This window comes from Cinclus cinclus, chromosome 1, assembly GCF_963662255.1.
Source record: "Cinclus cinclus chromosome 1, bCinCin1.1, whole genome shotgun sequence".
Classification (NCBI taxonomy): Eukaryota; Metazoa; Chordata; class Aves; order Passeriformes; family Cinclidae; genus Cinclus; species Cinclus cinclus.
The window spans coordinates 73286986-73308857 of record NC_085046.1 but is presented as its reverse complement, the minus strand read 5'-3'; positions in this window follow the sequence as shown (position 1 = coordinate 73308857).

Genomic DNA, 21872 nt, shown 5'->3' with positions numbered 1-21872 from the left:
GGGAGAAGTTAAGGCAGTCCACAGCAGTCAGAACGGTGCAATTTCCACTACCAAAGTGGGATAGAGAATTGCAGAAGCAGTGGATAAGTAAAGTGGGGAGGACCAGTTAAAGCCTTCAGAGCACCTAATTTCATTAATCCTTCTCACAGAAATCCTTTTCTAGCCTCAGTCTACAATAGCCTCAGTGATCAATAATGTCAGTTTTTAATTTGTCAGATTACTCAGATTGTAAAATAGAATATAAAAATGCTGTTGGAGACTGTCAAAGACCTCATGTGGACAAAGTTAAGTCTATGAAAAAAATATTTATAAACTAGTTTTTTCCAGGATAAGACGTCAATATTTTGAATATACATTTAAGTTTTTTAAACATGGAAGAATTTACTTACTTGCAAGGGAGAGCAGGTAAAATTTTCTTTAGAAGCTGATTTTTGATGCTTTATCTGCTGAATGAAAACATCATCCAGGAACAGGAAGGGACTAATCAAGAAAATGCTCAGTTAGGATTTGACATACAAAATTTATTCTCTTTCTGAGTGTCTATTTAAGGATGCCCCATCCCAGAAGGTGTTCAAGACCAGACTGAATAACCTGGTCTAGAGGAAGGTGTCCCTTCCGATGGCAAGGTAGTTGAATAATCTTTAAGATCCCTTCTAACCATAACAATTTTATGAGTCTATGATTGTCTGAAAACAGAAAAAAAGTGCTCCATTATTCTTGAATAGCTCCAAAATGTAAGAAAAAAATTAATTTCCACTCTCAGTGAGTCACTGCCTGCACTTCCTGCCCACCCTACAGCCTGTTGTAGTGGAGTGCAACATTTCTATACTTGATGCTGGCTGTCATGTGGGTCTTTATCCTGTGGGCAAAATTAATGCCTCATAAATCTAGGAAGCAATAATGAAGAAAGAAATGTTGTGGTCACAGTTACAGCAAGATAATATTGAGAATGCAACGTGGCATTCTAGCAAAAACTACTAACACAATTTTGGCAGAAAGTTCTCACAGGTGTCTTGCCCCAGAGAATTTTCTTTTCTGTTCAGTTGCAGTGCGAGTATATTCCAAATTCTTCATTAAATGTAGGACATCTAGTTTCAAGAAAAATATTGAAGAGATTTCAAAGAAGAGGATTACAACTAAAAATAGTCAGAGAGATGACAGTACCATTTAGGAGGAAATATTAGAATAGTTAAATGCACAGATTGGATGGCTGAAAAAAGACCACTAATGTGAAGGGTAAGAAAACACAGATGGGTATTATTTAAGATATTAAGTGGAACAACAACATATTATATGGCCCAATCTAAGTTCCATTATTCATATATATAATATTTTGCCAGACAAAATAATTCCCCTAACAGTGGTGTCTCTTTCACAGGACTGGCTTATAGCATGGGTAGCCTATAAATTGCAGTACTTTTCAGGGATATCACAATGCATTTTCTTACAGAGCAGAACTTCAACAACAAAAACAAGCAATCAGGCTTATGGGGCTCTACAGCAGCAACTTTTGCTTTTGTCTTGCCAGTTCTTTCCCTTTCACCTTCTTTTGGATATTTTATTTTGTTTTACTGTATGCTCTTCACAAACTGTGAAATTATTTGGTTCTCTCCAGACAGTCCAGATGGCAAAGCTGGAGTAAATAACACTCTGTCTTCCTAGAACAATTGATATCCTCACCAACTAGTGGCTGTTTCTCACTAGCATAAATAAGTATTTGGGTAGCAAGGAGAAGCCACAGAAACTATAGCTACAAACAACCAGATGCAGACAGGACCCCAGGAGAGAGGACAAGCATGTAAATCTCATTTTTAATTAATTTTCTCAATGTATAACAGGCTTTTGATTTGTATCAGACCTTTTTTACGATGGGGGTTTTCAATTTTGTTTACAATTTGACAAATTACAAGAGAGGTTAAAGCTCTGTTTCTAAAGTTAAATAAAATAAACACTTTCTAATGGGTAAGATTATATGAACAAAATGAAGCCCCATAATCCAAAGGGAAGTGGTTAGTGGCTTACTGCATCCCTTATAAATACAGAAAACTGTGGGGCTGAATGTGATCCACCTGCGAATATTGAGGGAACTGATACAAGAGCTCAATGAGCATTTTCAATTTTTTTTTTTTACCAGCAGTCTTGGATAACTGGGGAAGCCACAGTTGATTGGAGGCTAGCAAATTTGACACCCATCTACAGGAACAACCAGAAGTAGGATCCAGGGACTTACAGGCTGGTCAGTCTGACCTCAGTGCTAGGGAAGGTCATGGAGCAGATCATCTTGTTTTCCATCAGAGGAAAGATACAAGAGGATAACAGGGGTTCAGGCTCAGTCAGCACAGATTTACCAAAAGCAGGTTCTGCTTGACCAACCTGATCTCTAGGGTGACCTGCTTAGTGAATGAGGGAAAGGCTGTGGATCTTGTCTACCTGGACTTCAGTAAAGCCTTTTACAGTTTCTCACAGTATTTTGGTGAGGAAGCTGGCAGCCCATGGCTTGGATATGTACATATGGATATGTTCACTAGGTTAAGAACTGGCTGGACAGTGGGGTCAAGACAATGTTGGTGAATAGTACTACATTTATTTGGTGGCCCACGGTGTTCCCCAGGTCTCAGTATTTGGCCAGCCCTGTTTAATATCTTTATTGATGATCTGCACAGGAGGATATTGAATGCACTCTCATCAAGTTTGCAGGCGACACAAGTCGAGTAAGAATGTTGGTCTGCTGGAGGGCAGGAAAGCTCTGCAGAGGGATCTGGACAGGCTGGATGAATAGGCCAAGGTCAATTTTGTATGAGGCTCAATTATAACAGGCGCAGGGTCCTGCCCTCTGTTCTCAACAACCCCCTACAGTGCTACTCTGGGGACAGAGTAGCTGGAAAGCTGCCCAGCAGAAAAGAACCTGGGGGTGCTGGTCAACAGCCAGTTGAACATGAGCCAGTGAGTGCCCAGGTGGCCAAGAAAGCTTTCTTGGCCAGCAGGACCAGGGCAGTGATTGTCACCCTGCACTCAGCACTGGTGAGGCCACACCTTGAGTGCTGTGTGCAGTTCTGGGCCCATCAATTTAGGAAGGATGTTGAAATGCTTGAATGCATCCAGAAAAGAATACACAAGGCTGGTGAAGGGTCTGGAACACAAGCCCCATGAAGAATGGCTGGGGGAGCTGGAGTTGTTTAACCTGGAAAAAAGGAGGTTCAGGAGAGACCTTATTGCTCTCTACAGCTGCCTGAAAGGTGGGGGTAGCCAGGTTGGCATCAGTCTCTTTTCCCAGGAAATGACTGGCAGAATGAGATGACAGTCTTAAGCTGTGCCAGGGAAAGTTAGGCTAGGTATTAGGAAAAATTCTTTACAGAAAGAGTGATTGGGCATTAGAATGGGCTGGCCAGGGGGTGGTAGAGTCGCTGTCTCTGGAGGTATTTTAAAAAAAGACTGTATGCGGCACTCAGTGCCATGGTTTAGTTGATAAGGTGGTGCTAGGTCATAGATTGGACTTGATGATCTTAAAGTTTTTTTCCAGCCAAGTTAGTTCTATGATTCTCTGAATCTGTGATTCTGTGATTCTCTTCAGTTTTGGGCCCCTCACTACTAGAAAAACATGGAGAGACTGGAGTGTATCCAGACAAGGACAACAGAGCTGGTGAAGGGTCAGGGACACAAGTCTGATGAGGATCAGCTGAGGGAGCTGGGGTGTTTAACCTGGGGAAAAAGAGTCACTTCTTGGAACTAACTGGAAGGAGGGGGATCAGTCTCTTTTCCCAATAAACAAGAAATAGGGCAAGAGAGGAAGTGCTCAATTTGCTCCAGGGGAGGTTTACATTGGATATTAGTAGAATTTATTCTCCAAAAGGGTTGTCAAACACTAGGACAGGCTGCCCAGGTAAGTGGTAGAGTCACCATCCCCTGGAGATACTTTGAAGTTGTGTAGATATGGCCTTTGGGTACACAGTTTAATGGTGGACTTGGCCGTGCTGGCTTAATGATTGGACTTAATGATCTTAGAGGTCTTTTGGATCTTAGAGGTCACAAACAATTCTAGGTTTCCATGATTCTTTTTTGTTGTTTGTCTCTGGATTTGTTTTTCTTCATGCTGTCAGCATGTCCTACTGTACTATTCCTTCAGAAGCTGGAAAGTATTTGAGTTTCACATGCTGTTTGATCATGCTTGTTCACACCTGCACATTGGCCTAGTGAGCTCTGTCTAATGGCTCTCACCAGTGTTGCTTTAAAACCATTAATTTTCTGAGAAAAAGAAAATATTAATTTCAGAATTCTGTAGTCAACCTGCCTATTGCTTTGTGTCTGTGAATATGTGTATGCAGAAACACACACATGTGGGATTTGCTCTGTTGGATGAGATTTGGTTCTATTGGAGTGTGTACTTCAAAAGCAGTTGTAGCACTCAGTAAGTACATCAGTATGGGGCTCTTTAACTCTTTGACAAATACCTTATAGGATATCTGCTTGAATGTGTTATGTCTTAATCAAATTTTCTTTCAGGGTCAGCGGACAGAATATCTGTCTGTAAAATTCTTGGCATGAACTTATGGATACCCTGCCCTTAAAAATTTGTATGAGTTTTATTTTCTTGCATTTTTTTATAAGTTAGAAGAATACCCCAAAACCATCAAAAAACCAGAAACAAAACCTCCAGACACACAAGTATAAGTGTAATGGACCTGTATAATCTATTCAAAACCACAAGAAAATATGTCCAAATTTTTTTATCCTTTATGCTAAAAAATTACAACTGATCCTAGTAATTATCCTAGATGAGATGTAATAAAAATGTGAGATAAAAAAATGATAATTTAAACATATACAGTGCTGGTAAACTAATGTAGAAGGACAAAAATTTGAACATTATACCTTCAGGTATTGTAATTATTTGCTTATTTTGCATGGACTTAAATCTACCTAGCAAAAAAAAAAAATCTCAGTCTATGTTTAATCACCTGTACATGTGTTGAAATAAAGAGATCTGGACCTTTGCATCTCTTTGGAGAATGGAGAAGTTTGAGGGCGTATAAACCAATAGGTGGATATTGAAGTTTGTTTGATTAAAAAAAAAAGCCACCAAAACCACAACTCCTTCCCCCAGATCTCCAGTTATTTTCATGATGGAGTGGTAACTGGTAACACCCTACCCCAACAATATATTCATTGTGTGTCTGGTGATGTGAAACGTTTGCTTTAATTTTTCCCTTGGTTTGTTCACTTGAAATAATACAGAAACACGCATTGGTTCTGGAAGCATTTTAAGCTATTTTAAGCCAGAATTATACATATCAAGAAAAGAAATCCTGTTTCAGTAAATGTGCTGTGGTGATGACTGTTCCACATGGCAGCAGTTTCAAACTACCCTTTCCTGAAATATTTGTGGAGCTTTGATGTTACTCTTCTAGTGGCGGTGAGATATAAATTAGTAGTGTCTTGGCCCACATTACTCATCTGAGCATCTGACTTTTGTGATGGACTTTGCTCATGTCAGCAGATTGTATTTGATGAACTGACTAGTTTATATCCATTTCTGTTCTCAAATACATTTTGTTTCCTCCCTCATATGTTCTCTGTCAAGAGCTAGTAGAAAGTTCCATGTCTTAATGTAGTCAATACACTTGTGCAAGGATTGTTGCTGTGTGGCATAAAAGTGGCTTGTGACTATGGTAGCAGTCTGACATTTTTGTTGTGGTCAGAAAAAAGGGGTCTGTTTCTCTGGTTATTCTCACAGTACTGGTTATGCCCAAGACTGCCAAGAGCTGCCCCCAGACAAAATCAGTACACACACCTTGGTATTTTTTGTCATTTCCTGACTTTAATTTTCACCATTGTTTTACCTCTCTGTCTCCACCAAAATCTGCTTAGCTATGAAACCTGCTCTATTTATTCTATTTTCCATAATTCCTGGTTTTGTCACAATTTTACACAAACTTAGCATTTATGACAACGTTGCTTTGGCAATGTCAGCCTTACCTGTGGGTCTGGCCTTGCAAGATTCTGCTCACTGAAATATTCTTAGTGCTCTCCACCAACTATCTGTGAAGTTGGGTCACTTCTCCCATAGCTTCTCTTTAACTACTTGTGATACCCAGCAGCCCCTCACAGCACCATCTATAATTCAGCAAGTTTCTCACACTTAGAGTTGTCTTGTTCCACATCCTTCTCAGTTAGCTGAATTCGCATAACCAGTCAGTTACCTGCAGCCCTTAATATGACACCCTTATTAATAATCTTGTCACAATTAAGTGTCACAGGGAAGCCCTTAAGTCTCATTGATTTATCTTTTTTTTTTTTTTTTTTTTTTTGCCTAAGAGAATGTGGTGGGGAGCATTCTGGAAAGTAGAGTTTACTGAATACCATAGGTGTTTTCAAGGCACGGGGCAGCAAAGCATATCCAAAGCTGCCAGATGTGGCAGGAAGTATGTCCAGATGGTGGAAAGATGCCTGTCTTGGGAAGCAACAGCAACAGATGGGTGGAAAGCAACAGCAGAATGGGAAGAGATCCTGAAATTCAAGGGTCTATGTGAACTTGTGGCAATTATACACTTTCTTAAAACAAGAAAGGATTGCTGCAATCAGATGTGACAACTGGATAACCTCCACCAATTCTTATTACCCTTTAGAAAAAATAACTGTCTTTTACTATTATAATTTATATTTTGTCAAAGGTGATTCAGTTATGAATACTTACAATAGATTGTAGGAAATGGTGACTTTTGAAACCATGCTAGAGATACAGTACCCAGAAGCATTTTCTTCAGCTCTATTATCAGGCATCATGGTAATGTCTTTTTCCTTTAATACAATGCATATCACTTTTCCATTTTGGTTAATATAATTTCTAAAGTAGATGTTGCACTTTGCAAGAAACAACTATTGCACAAAGCTTTATTTCCTTGTAAATAATGATTCCTAGAAAAGTTTAAATATAATTCTCTCCAATATATAGGAATGTGAGAAGGGTTGAAAAAAACCATGGATGTGCAATCACTAACTAATGTAAAAAGACAGCAAAATTCAGTACTTCTGTTTAGAAATAAAACTGGTCTACAGATATCTAATAAAAGAATTATCAGAAGAAAAAGTTGCTTTATGCAAAAGCAAACAATCACATTTCAAGTTCTGATAACTAAATTATTATTTTGAATTGTGCAAATGCATTAATTTTTTATTGTGTTTAATAGTGTTAGCATTTAATCCCAGGAAGCAACTAAACACCACACAACCACTTTCCCACTCCTCTGCCCTAGTGAGAAGGTAGAGAATCAGAAGTGTAAAAGAGAGAAAACTCACAGGTTGGGAAAAACACAGATATAATAGTAGTAGTAGTAGTAGTAGTAGTAGTAGTAGTAGCAGCAGTAGTAGTAGTAGTAGTAGTAGTAGTAGTAGTAAAAAACACAGTGAGAAAAAAAAATCCAAGGAAAGGCAAGTGATGCAAATTGAAAAAAATTCTCACCACCAACCAAGTGGTGGCCAGCCAGTTCCTAAGGAGTAGCCCTCAGCAGTGACCTCTCCTGCAGCTGTATATGCTAAGCATGACATCATATGCTATGGCAGTGGTCAGCTGTCCTGGCTGTGTCCCTTTTCCAACTTCTTGGAAGGAGTGCACCCCACTCTATTTGCTGTAGGGTGGGATGAAAAGCAGAAAAAGGTCTTGGCTCTTGGCCTGGCCCTGCTCAGCAGTAATGAAAACATCCCTGTTTTAGCAACCTGTTCCCAGCACAAACCCAAAGCACAGCTCCATACCAGCTATTATGAAGAAATCTTATTCTATCTCATCCAAAACCTTCACAAAGGATTAAATTGTATTTCATCCTCCACCCATATTGTCCAACATATGGGGCCACATGGAAAAACACTTCTTCAGATGCCATTATGTTCTTTTCCATCTGACTGAGCTGCATACAAACTCACAGGAGTAACAATAAGGTTTTTATATAAATCCTGACATTTAAAAGAAAATCAAGACTAGATTGTAGATAACGACTCCTTAGGTCAGTAGCCCATAGCAGCAGAAGAGGTCTGAATGAAATGACACTTTCCCCCTGTAATTAAAAAAACAAAATTAAATAAGAAATAAGAGGATTCAATAATTTACTGATATCTTGTGTAAATTTAGCTATTTTGGAGAATGCAGAGATTTCTTGAGGTCCCTTGCAGAAATACAGATAGCTTACATGAAGATCAGTGCATGGTTTTTGTAAACAGATAATTTGGAAGAGAAGCATAGAACTTACAACTTCTTTACTAATTGAAAAATGGTTCCAAGAGGACTTAAGTCATGTGTGTCTTCTATTTGGTCTTAAAAAAATACCCCAAACAGAGAGCTTAGAAAATATGAAAGAAGTTTATTAGGAATTTTTGTAAAGTAATCCTTTATTTTAGGTCTTTTTTTAGTCTTTCATTCTAAAATAAGTTATTTTTCATTTTGAAAAAGACTATTAATTAAGATCAGCATTTTTAAAACTATAAAACGGGGTTAGTTAGTCATATATTTTAGACTTGATCTTAAAGCTCTTGTCTAGTGTAAACAATCCTATGGTTCTGCAAAGATAAATCAAATTATTTTAGCTCATATTTACAGTTGGATTAAAATATAAGTGTTTGGCATGGGATTAATTAAGGTCTTGATTTGCAAAATATGTAAACATCATGAAAATATTTTTTTGCTATATTTGAACATTCTATTGCAATTACTTAGGTAAAATAGAATAAAATATATATCTATCTGAGCTTCATGATAATGGATCTCCAATGCTTGTACCCGGGCAGACAAATTTAACGTTAACCATTGTAAATCTGTGTAAATATATGGAGAGCTGTAACAGGTGCATATAACTACAAGGTATCTGTCCACTCTCCTCGTACTATGAATCCAGGTCATCTGTGCACAACACAAAATCTCACAATCCACTCAGTTCAGCTGCAGTGGGACAGGAGTTTAAATATTGTTTGTAGCATCACAGACAAGTGACTGAATCTAACAAAGAACCAGCCTCTAATTGTCAGGGAAATTCACCTTCTGCCTTATAGGAAAGGCCATGAGGGATTGCAGCAGTGATGCAGTGCTTCTTTTCCGCCTCGTTTGCTCCCATCCAGCCATGACTTAGAAGGACCAGACATGGAGAATCCATTTAGACAATTTTAAACTGACATTTTAAGACAATAGTGCTCAACTGGTGGCTAAGATCAGTGGCTTCTGTGAAAGTACTTAAGGTGGTTTTGAATTGAATGCCCAAAGGAAGATGTTATTTCCCTATAAGTATGTTCTCTCACCAGTGGTAACAAAGAAGTTGAAATTGTAATTAATATTTAAGTAAGTAAAAACTTATACAAGTGTTGTTTCTTTATTACTCCTAAGGAATTTTTAGATGTATTATTTTGAAAATATGTTTAGGTAAAAGACCAGTAACATATATTTTCCATTGCTTTTAGAAAATATAGTCCCTTCCCCCTCCCTCTCCATGTCTGAGAATCTATTATTAAACCTGATATATATATTGCAGTATTTCCTTTCCCCCGCCATTAAAAAAGAAAAAAAAAAAAAGAAAAAAAAGGGCTTACATGGTTGCATGGAAGGGCATTAGTCTTTATTGTAAACTGAGTTTTACTTTTAAATATATTTTGCAATGTAAAAATGTCCACTCTATAATAAGATATAATAAAGGTATTATATAGTCCAAGTCACTAAATTTCTCTTCATAAACTTGTGTAACCATCCCCAAAAAAGTTTTACTAATAGGTTTTTTAATTGTACATCTTTCAAGTAAAGTGATAATCAAATGAATTTCAATTATTTAAGAACAGATACTGCTAGGATGAATTCAGACATGAAAGAAAAAAAATACAGTTATAAACTTTGATGCAAAAGTGAAATATTCATCCACAACTTCACTTAAGCTAAAGGTTTACTATTGCTAAACACATAAAACATGTGGTTAACACTAGAAAATTGTAAAGTTTTATTTTACACACATCCATGTCTCCTGACTTTCTGAATCGGGGATCTGCACTGTTGGACAGCCATGAGAAAGTATTTTTGGCATTTTTCAGCCCTAGAAACTTATCATTTCAGCATACTTGTAGAATAATATTTTTGTGAGTTTTCAACTAATTTCATCCATTTGTATGATCATAACTAACTCTCAAAAGTAAATAAATTGCAAAAACACCCAAACAAACAAAAAACCTGCCCCAAAACAAAACAACCCCACTCCACTAAAAATATAATAGGCTGGTTTGGAAGTGGTTTGGAAAAAAATTTCCACTAACCTATAAAAAATGGTGAACTACTACTTTCAAAATCAGGGGCTAGGAACTGAGAGGTCAGTATATCAGATATAGTGAATCTCCAGCCTAGCAGAGTCCTGGAGAGGGGAAAATATTAATGGGTATTGGTCTGTGTGAATTCCATTGGCCATTGTCTTTTTTTTTTTTTTTTTTTTTTATTACCGTTCATGTGAAATCTCTTTTTGTTAAGAAAAGAAATAGGTTACGTGGGTACTAAAGCTACAAATGGAGCATTACTGCAGGTACAGGTGGGACGTACCATTCTACACTTCATATCCCTTTAGCTGCTGTGGTGGTTCACTCATACTCCTGTATTTTGCTTCCAGTGCACTCTGGGATAGGAAACATTCAACCAAGGGTTAATTCTGTCTAAAGTTCTCCTCTCAGAACATAGCTCTGAACAAAACTGCATCAACCAACTCTCAAGCACATTACTTTTCCTTTCTCATTGACATTTTTCTCCATGGAAGTTTTTAAAATCACATCCTCTACAGAGTATGTTTTTTTCCTTATTTTCTTACAGATACTTTTTTTCTATATTCTAAAATATTAATTGCTGATACATAGTATTTGAACTTATCTATCTCCTCATTCCCTAGTGAAGTATAATTGCTCATTTGTAAATTACTAGCTAGCTGTGCATGCAATCTCGTACATGGTAAGAAAGAAATAGAAATATATCTTGTTCATAATAATTAAGAATTTAATTTAAGTTTTATTAATTTTCTTTTACCTAAGGAGTTTATTTTTAAATGTGTTGGGAAAAAAGTCTAAAAATGTAACTCTTGATTTGAGAATGTGGTTTATTAAACGTAGTAATATCCTGCACTAATTATCATGGGATGAATTAGATTAATTATTTTAAAACCAAATAAGATTACTGCTATGAGAATTTGATTAATAGAAGATACTGTAGGGATGGTTCATGGGTGGCTGTTAGGCCTTTGGAAATGTTGTCTTGATGAAGTAAATCAACCTACATCACCTGTAAGACCTGTAGGCACTGCTAGCAAGGAAAGTTAAGCATATGCCTAGGGGTTTTATGGAGCAAAACAAAAGATCCCCTCCTCTGATCCAGCCTTTGACCTGCTCTCAATATCTCCTCACTGTGATCAGAGAAATAGCAATGTCACCATAACACCATAGGCAGGCATGTTGAAATTGCTGTTTCAGTGCTACTATCGTGTTGAAATGCAGGGTAAATCAGAGCACTTCAGAAAACCAGTATGCTGTCTAGGTTCCCTACAAAATCATCAGTGTGCCATCTAAAAATTATAATCAGATTTTCTGAGTGTTTGAATCTAGAAACAGTTTAATTAGGTTTCAATAACTTCAGTTATTACTACAACAGAAAATTCTCAGGATGTGTTACCGAATGCATAATATCACTGATCTCTTTTCCTCTGACATGATATTATTTACTGTGAGCCAATCTATACATCATCAGGCATATGAAAATTTAAATTAATTAATAAAAGAAGCAAGAATTGCTTTACTTGACATTAGTAGAAGAAAGAAGTAGGAGATTATCATTAAAACCCAGGTCCAGCTGATGTTAATCATTAGAACATTACTTATTTAAATTAAATTAGTGTTTTTATTACTAGGCCAAATTGAGCAATGAATTTAAGTACTAGCAGTTCCATATAAGATTTGTGCCAAAATAACTTTACAGACTGCGGAATGGAAACAATTACCAAATTATAAGAATTTGAAAAAGTGGTTGCTTAGGTTAAATATTTAAATGTGATAATTTGAAAGGAAAACTACTGATAGCAAGTTATTTTAAAGTTATTTTAAAGTCTAAACACTTCTTAAAGGAAATGTAGACTATATAAACCTATATACCAAGAGCAGCACACTACTTGGAATCATTCAAGTCTATTTCATGTCTTTAAAAGTATAATCAGTCAAAATCAAAACAGATGAATAGCAATAATAATAAAACATAAAGATCAACCAAAAAATGGAAAAAAAGGTAATAATTTGTGGTAATAATTTGTAATAATAATTTTTCAAAATAATTTTGACAGAAGAAAAACACATTTCTGTCAATTTGTATAAACTCAGGATGCACAGGACTCAAATTATTCCATATTTTGAGCATTTACTTAGTAAAATATATATTTTGTAAAGTAAAATATATATATGTATATATCTTTAGATATATATATTTATATATATTTATATATATATTTATTGATATCCTTATATATATATTTATATATAGAGAGAGAGATCATATATATAACAATATAGAGAGATAGAGATAGATATGTGATTTTAAGAGAATGCTTTAAACCTCCAGCTTTGAGTGGTGCAGAGTTGGTGTGAAAGAAATTTCTCTTATTTATGTCATCTTTTGCTGTTTAAAAATATTTTTATAAACCTGAATATACTTCCAGCCCAAATGAAATTGCTTTAATGTTTTACTCCTGGCTCTTATTATGTCTGAGTGTTGGGTATTGTTTTCTTTTTTGTTGCTTTTTTGGTTTTGGAGGTTTTTGATTTGGTTTGGTGTGTTGGTTTTGCACTGCCTGATTTTTGGTAGTGGGGGTGCACAGAGGTGGCTCCTGTGAGAAGCTGCTGAAGCTTCCACCATGTCCAGCAGAGGCAATCCCAGATGGCTCTGAGGATGGACATGCTGCTGGCCAGGGCTGGGCCAATTAAAGGTGGTGATAACACCTCTGTGGCAACAAATTTAACAAGAAAATCAAAGTGCATACAGTTTTAATTCCAGACAAAAAGGAGGAGATGAGAACATATGAGAGAGACAACCTGGAGACACCAAGGTCAGTGGAGAAGGAAGGGCAGGAGCTGCTCCAGGCACCAGAGCTCAGATTCCTCTGCAGGCCATGGTGAGACCATGGTGAGACCATGGTAAAGCAGCTGTGTCCCTGCAGCCCATGGGGATCCATGGGGGATGCAGAGATCCACCCAAAGCCCATGGGAATCCAGGGGGATGCAGAGATCCACCCAAAGCCCATGGGAATCCAGGGGGATGCAGAGATCCACCCAAAGCCCATGGGGATCCATGGGGAATGCAGAGATCCACCCACAGCCCATGGGGATCCATGGGGGATGCAGAGATCCACCCCCAGCCCATGGGGATCCATGGGGGATGCAGAGATCCACCCACAGCCCATGGGGATCCATGGGGATGCAGAGATCCACCCACAGCCCATGGGAATCCATGGGGGATGCAGAGATCCACCCACAGCCCATGGGGATCCAGGGGGATGCAGAGATCCACCCACAGCCCATGGGGATCCAGGGGGATGCAGAGATCCACCCACAGCCCATGGGGATCCAGGGGGATGCAGAGATCACCCACAGCCCATTGGGAAAGTGTCCATGCTGGAGCAGGTGGTTGCCTGAAGGAGGCTGTGATCCAGTGGGAGACCCAGTGAAGACAGGGGGCCTTGCTTCCAGGCTGGAGCAGCCTGTCCTTGGGGGACTGCACCCCATGGAAGAGTGAATCACACTGCAGCAGTTTTGGGAGGATTGTGTACCCGTGGGAGGGACTCACATTGCAGCAGTTTTGACAGGACTGCTCCTGGTGGGATTGGAGCCATGCTGGAGAAATTAATGGAGAATTGCGTCCCTTGGGAGGAGCCCCACGGTCTCACAGGGGAAGGAATTCTCTTCCTAAGCAATGGAAAAAACCCTGGGTGATGATGAACTCACCAAAACCCTCATTCCCTGTCTCCCTACCCTGTGGGTGGGAAGGAGGGAGGGGTTCAGGGAAGAAAAGGTGTTTTAAGGGCTTCTTTTTTTCTTATTATCCTCTTCTGATTTTGTTAATAATAAACTCACTTTAAACTCTAAGTCGAGCCTGTTTTGCTTTTGGAGTGTTTTCTCCGGGTCCTTATTGATAGGGAAGATGTGTGCTAATGTCTTTACAAACAATTCTATAGGTGAAGGGATGGGTGTTGACATCTTTGAAATGGGTGTTAATATCTCTGCTGACCTCAAGCAGCAGGTTTGCTACAGAGCCCAGACAGCTTGACTCCCGAAACGGAAAAGGGGGTGTGTGCAAGCCTGAACCTCTGAACTTTAGGGTAAAATAGCAGGTTCAAGGGGGGATATGTGCTCGGCGGTTCGGGAAGGTTGTACCTTGCCAGTACCTCAGCTGATGGGGAAAGGAATGCAGACGGGAGTTTAGGATAAATGGAGGCTGTGCCCTCCAAAACCCTGAGAGAGAAAACCCGCAGGAATGTGCCCCAGTGGACTCTATCCCTTTATCCGAATAAAGTTGCAGGACAGCTCTGTCTCCTTTATGGACACTGGTTTTTCATGGTGTGATTTTCAGTACATTATCCCAACTCGTGATCCCTTTGTTAAATTTTTCTCTCCTCTGACCAGATGTGGAAGGGGAGGGTGACTGAACAGCTTTCATGGGTGCCTGGCATTTGGACAGTGTCAAACAACATTTTGGTTAGTTTTGGTTTTTGTTTGTTTGTTTGTTTTTCTGGGATAAAAGTGTACTCTTTCTTCTGCTTAATTTTAAAAAATCTCCATCACATACTCTGAGATTGCAGCAGACCATCTCACATCCTTAACAGACTTTATAGTCTGATTGGCAAATGTCAAGAACTTGAAGGAATTGGTGAGTTATTGCAGATATCTAAGTAGTTCATTGTGCTGTGCTGTGATTCTGACTGTGTCTGTACCACTGAAGCCTTGAAGTAGGAAGGGACCTCAGGAGGTCTCTGGCACAGTCTCCTTGAGCAAGACTGAAGTCACACAAAATTTCTAAGGGCTTTATGTAGTCAGACTGAAAATCTACAAATATGAAGACTGCACAGCCTCCCTGAGAAGCCTTTTCCAATATTGAAGATTTTCACTGTGGCAATAACTTCCTCATGTCTGAACAAAACCTCCTCTCATTTCACTTAAGCCTTCTGTGCCTTTTATTCTCACCAGGCATCATGGTGTCTGCCCAGCTCAGTGTTCCTGCAATCACCATTTTGGGTGCTTGCAGGCTGCTCAAAGGTCCCTCAAAACTGCATCTCCAGGCTGAGCAAGGCTCAGTCTCTCAACATGACAGATCAGGATACATACAGAGTAGGAGTGTTAGACCAGCTTGATAGAATTCTGCTGAACTACCAGCTTATCAATGTCTTTGTCCTGTGGGAACTCAAAACTGGATGCAGTATTTATATGTAATCTTCAGAGTACTGAACAGGACCCCCGTCTCCTCCATCTCCTGGCTGTGGTCTTATTGATACATACTAGTAAGATGATTATTTGAATGAGCATCTAGAATACTCTTTTCAACACACTACAATGTCTTGTTCTGTATATTCTTATTATTCCTCTATACTACGTTTCATCTTTTCTTCTTTTTCTCTTCATTGCCCAATATAACATGTATTTTTCCATTTATCCAAAGTGCACTGCAGCTCGAAATCAATCAATAGTTTTGAAAAGAGATACCACCCTCGTCTGAGATAAAAACTATCCTGAAGCTTCAGTCTGATCGTAAGATACTGGTACTATGGATAGCTCATGGCAATAACAGAATGATGGACTGATGTTCCCACAATACTGCGATAATTTTCTATGACATATTTAACCCCTTAGCATCTCAGAGGGCCTTAATTTATATTCTGCACACAAGAATAATTTCATCCATCTATGTTTATTAGCTGTGCAGCAAGGCTTCAGTTTAGGACAGGAATTAAAGGCCATATCCAGCCCAAAATGCAAAATGAATATACTCCTAAAACAACTGTTAATAGTTGAAACTTGGTCCTTTTAGTTCTGTACCCACAGCAAAGCATCATTCATAAAGTAGTAGCATTAGTATTAGTGTCCAGATGCAAAACTGAAATTGAACTTACCCTTGCTGTGCTCACAAAAATAGTTTTACCTGGAATATATATGCAAAAATGGATTTTAGATACTTTTTCATTGCTTATAATTGAAAGCATTAAAAAAAAAAAACATGGCTAACTTTCATTTAATGGTTAATATTCATAATGTATGAAAGTGATTAGTTCCTTGAGAATACAGATGAGTTAAAATCATGTGTTTCCAGTGGGATTCATCTGAGAATTTTTAATTATTTTTTCTAGTTGGATGAACAATTCCAGCAAATAATGATACAGAAATTTATCTCATTTCAGCACAGAATTTTTTTCAAAAATCATGTTTCATCGCCTATTTTTCCTCTTTTAAATTTGTATTTTGCACTTTTTTTTTCTGTTATCCTAAGATATGGGTTGAATGTCCAGTCATCACTAGAAGTTTATGTTAGTTTATGGGTGTTTTTTTAATTTTTGCATACATTCAGTGATACATTGTATGAAAATGTTTATAAACTCATAAACAAGCACTGTTTTAGGACTTTTTAATCCATGTAAGAACCCTCCAGTTTTTTTCACAAAAACTTTTTTTTTTTTTCTGAAACAGATACCAGAGAACTATGACATACTCCAAGGAACTCGCTGTGTAAATCCACAAAATTTTGGAGGCAGGCTTTGTTAGATAGAAGAAGTTCTTCTCCTGATATTTTAAATCAAAAATACAGACAGGAAGATTTATCATGGGATGGTCAAGACATCACATGGGACAACACCAGTCAATAGGTCATTATTACTTTGATATATAATTTTTCTGATGCCCAAAACTCTCATAGTAGAAGGAAGCACAACAAACATGCTTTCTTAGGACTGATGAGTAGTATAGCTTAGTGGGGATCTCTGCTTCGGTTTAGCTTCTCAGGAATTTAATTCTTCCCTGTACAGGAATAAACCACAGGGAGTACTCTGTAGTGAATTTCTACAATTAAATATGTAGAGGCAAGATTTTTGAGATTGTCATTTAGCTAGTAATATGAATTTGCTTGCAATATTGAGAGATTTGTTAATGCTTGAATAATTAGAGTTTTTTGGGGTATGGCAGAGAGTCTAGTCTCTGAAAATTTCTTAGAAATCAAAAGCTTAGGCTTTGTTTAAATTAATCAATTTACACAATAAGACATTTAGCCAACTGACTTAGAAGTAGTTATCTGTTGTTTACACATACAACACATCTGTTAACTTTGCTTTCTGCCTTATCAGGCAAGAGACCGTTTGTAATAGTTATTGGCTGCTGTAGCAATGATTTTGAGAAAGATTTCTGGGGCAAAGCATCCCACTAACTTAGCCTCCGAATGATCTTCCATGAGCACTTATCACTTCTGTAATTGTAGCCTGTGCGGCTCTTTGCTGGATCAATACTTTGTGTTTGATCACAAACACTGAACCCAAACACTAACCCAAATATGGATGATTCCCTGTTTTCTGCAACATCTCTTTGGTGGGTTTTTTTGTTAGTTTTTTTTTTTTTTGGTATCTCTCTTAACAATTAATTTTTACTTTTGTTTTTTTGGTGAAAGATTTTAATAACAAAAGATATATTCCTGCTCTTGACAAGCACATAAACATGGAATTGGTTAATTTGGACAAGACCTCTAAGATCATAAAAACCAACTGTTAATGCAACACTGCCAAGTCCATCATGAAACCACATTTATAAAGTGACCCATCTACAGGGCTTCCTAATATCTCCAAGGAGGGCAACTCTAATACTTATTTGGGCAGCCTGTCCAAACGCTTGACATTTTCTATAAACAAATTTTTCCTAATAGCCAAACTAAACTTCCTCTGGTACAACTTGAAGCCAATTCCTCTTGTCCTATCACTTGTTGCTTGGGAGACGAGACCATCCTGCACTTTGCTGAAAGGTCCTTTCAGGTAGTTGTAAAGAACAAGAAGGTCTCCCTTAACCACCTAAGCAGCCCCAGCTCCCTCAGCCTCAAAACATTTTCACTCTGAACCATTTCCCAACTTTGTTGACCTTCTCTGGACTTGCTCCAATGTGTCATTGTCTTTCTTAATTTTATATTGATTAGTATGCCAGGCAACCTTAAATTGCTATAAGTGTATTACGTCTATGCTGACCACTTCACCCTTTAAACTAGTCTAATCTTTTTTAAGGCTAGCCTGTACTACTTTCTAAATCTTTTCATCTATTTTTAAAAACAGTATAAGTGGGCTTTGAAATATCTTCTGTTATTGTATTTGACACTTGTGAGCTTAATAGCCAGGTCTTGTTTATCAAATTGTTTAGCCTACAAAAAAGATGGGTAAAGATTATTTACAGGGGCATGCAGTGACAGGACAAGGGGCAGTGGCTTAAAACTGGCAGAGAGAAGGTTTAGATTAGATAGCAGGAAAATATTCTTCATTGTTAGGAAGGGGAAGCGCTGGAACAGGTTGTGCAGAGAAGATGTGGATGTCCCATCCCTTCAAGTGTTCAAAGGCCTGGCTGGATGGAGCTGTGAGTAACATGGTCTGGTGGAAGGTGTTCCTGTTCATGGCCAGGGGATTGTAACTAGATGATTTCTAAGGTCCTTCTAACCCACAGTATTTTGGGATTCTATGATATTTTGAAAATATTTTAAATAAATATTTTTAAATATTTTAAAATATGTCTAACTACTATGGTGAATTATTTTTCGATTTTTGTATTGCTTGGGGTTCTTTTTGGTAGAATAATATCACTGGTTTATTGACATTATGGTACAGAAATACTTAGAATAACTGTGTTACTTAAATGCTCTTATTTTAATCTGATTTTTTAATATACCATCTCCATCTAGTACAGTGGCTTTGCCAAGATTTTCACAGTCCATGAGGAGTTTCCAGAAGTGCTCATAGAACACCAGACATTTTCACATCCCAGGGATCCTTAGACCCCAGCTCTGTGATCTTTGTTATTCTTCCTTGAGATTTATGGTTGTTGACATCTGTTTTTTATTTTCTACCTCTTGACAATGAATTTTAATTGCTATCATAATTTCATAACTGTGTGGATTGTGTTACAATCTTGTCAAATTGTTTGTATTTGAGAGAGTAATTTCCATTCTCTCTTTTATCTAATTTGTGTCCTTTTTGATGGTTTGTTGTTTTTTGTTTTTTTTTTTTTAAAGTCAATGCTTTTTATAGATTTTTTCAGCTTCAGTAAAAATGATTCAAATGAATGACTGTATATACACACAACATATTTATTACTGAATGGAACTGGCTTTTATTTACTGATGCTAAGCGTGATCAAATAGCAGCCCTGAATTCCTCTAAGTAACTATAAACTTTAAATTCAGTGGCAAATTAAGCTGTCATGGTGACCATAAGAATAACAGATCTGGACAGCTTCTATGTTTTCAGGCTTTTTATTGTTCAAAGAAAACATTACAGCTATGGTTGATATTCCACTTACATTTTATTTTTTCCTGAGGTAAAATAGTGCAGTCTCATTTTTTCTGACCATTTATGTTTTAATATTACTTTGTTAACTTCAGCTGATTCTCATTTGCTCTTTTTATTATATAAGAAAGAAAATAATTTCTATGATCCTGCTTCAGAGCATATTTTTTGGTTGCTCAGAGGATTTGATGGAATGCACAAAGGTAACTCAAAAGTAAGAGGGACAATCAGTTTTACTCACAAAATCATATTATGACTGCTGTGAACCACAGATGTTATAACAAAGATTAGCACTGAACCATTGCTATATATTCGCTTTCAAGTTAACTTCACAGAATGCTTCTGAAAATCTTCGGGATACTGAACTGTGCTTCAACAAAGTGTTTATTTCTAACTCCCCCCTTTTTTTTCATTTGTGATGTAGATAATTAGATTTGCTTGAGAAAATAAAAAGCGGCCTGTGCTCCTAATGAAATTTGAGATTCTGCACTGCTTCTTTAAAATCTCCTACAGATCTTTTCCACAGAAAAAGATAAAATGAGTGTTACCGAATAAGTTTTTGCCAGTCGTAAACAAAGGACTTCTAGTTTCTATTCCCAAGTGGTATCTCGGGGGACCTTAACAATTCAGGAAAGAGAAACTAGATGAGTATTATGGGTTCCATTAGATGATTTGACAGGGTAATATCTGTGTCATGCAATTCTACTTGGGTATCTGACAGTCTCGGTTTAATAAAGAAAAATATCAATTTCTTAAAAGTTTGACATATAAATAAAAGCTTTTGACTGAAGGTCCATTATCTATCTCATGCAACCAACAGTTCTGAAATTATACTTTAATTAAAGTGAAATTACAATTATTAGTCTACAATTCATAAACTTTCTTGCCTATGCATTGTGAAATAGACTGCATGCCTTGTTATTTGAGTTAAATAAGGGTAATTTTAGTTTCCAGAATATTCCTGGAAAAGCTGGCAGCCCATGGCTTGGACAGGAGCACTCTTTGCTGGGTTAAGAACTGGCTGGATGGCCGGGAACAGAGAGTGATGGTGAACAGTGCTGCATCCAGCTGGGGATCAGTCACCAGTGGTGTCCTTCATGGGTCTGTGCTGGGGCCTGTTCTGTTTAATATTTTTATTGATTGAGGATATGGATGAGGGTACTGAGTCTTTCATTAGTAAATTTGTAGCTGACACTAAGCTGGGAGCATGTGTTGATCTGTTGGAAGGGAGGAGGGCTCTGCAGAGAGACCTGGAATGGTTGGATGGATGGGCAGAGTCCAACGGGATGAAGTTTAATAAATCCAAGTGCCAAGTCCTGCATTTTGGCCACAGTAACCACCTGCAATGTTACAGGCTGGGGATGGTGTGGCTGGACAGCGCCCAGACAGAAAGGCACCTGGGGGTTCTGGTCGACAGCTTGACTGAACATGAGCCAGCAGTGTGCCCTGGTGGCCAAGAAGGCCAATGGCATCCTGGCCTGGATCAGGAATGGCGTGGCCAGCAGGAGCAGGGAGGTCATTCTTCCCCTGTACTCTGCACTGGTGAGGTCACACCTCGAGTGCTGTGTCCAGTTCTGTCCCCTCAGTTTGGGAAGGACCTTGAGATGGTTGAGCATGTCCAGAGGAGGGAACAAGGCTGGTGAGGGAATTGGAACACAAGCCTGTGAGGAATGACTGAGGGAGCTGGGATTGTCTAGCCCGGAGAAAAGGAGACTCAGGGGTGACCTTATCACTCTCTACAACTTCCTGAAAGGTGGCTGTGGTCAGGTGGGGATCAGTCTATTTCAGCAGGCAGCAACTGACAGAATGGGAAGATAGAATCTTAAGCTGCACCAAGGAAAATTTAGGTTGGATATTAGGAAAAAGTTTTTCACAGAGTGATAAAGTATTGAAATTGTCTGCCCAGGGAGGCGGCAGAGTCACCTTCCCTGGATGTGTTATAAAACATTGGATGTGGCACTCTGCCATGGTTTAGTAGAGGTGTTAGGGCATGGATTGGACTTGATGATCTTAAAAGTCTCTTCCAACCCAGTCATTCTGCTATTTTGTGAGTTTCTGGGCAAAGTAGAGCAAGTAGAAACTAAAAAACCCGAAAAACCATGAAAGTTCCTACTTAAAAAAAACACCAAAAACCTCCCCCAAACACCAAATAAATAAATGGCCTTTCTCACTTGAAGAATATTGGTTATCTGTATATCTGAAATTTTATCTCAGCAGCTTGTTGGTTAAAAAAAAAAAAAAAAAAGGAGGAAAACAATTAAACCTCTCTTCAATTTCTCTGTGATGTCAAAGCCCCACACAACTTTGGAGAACATGTGCTAATGAATG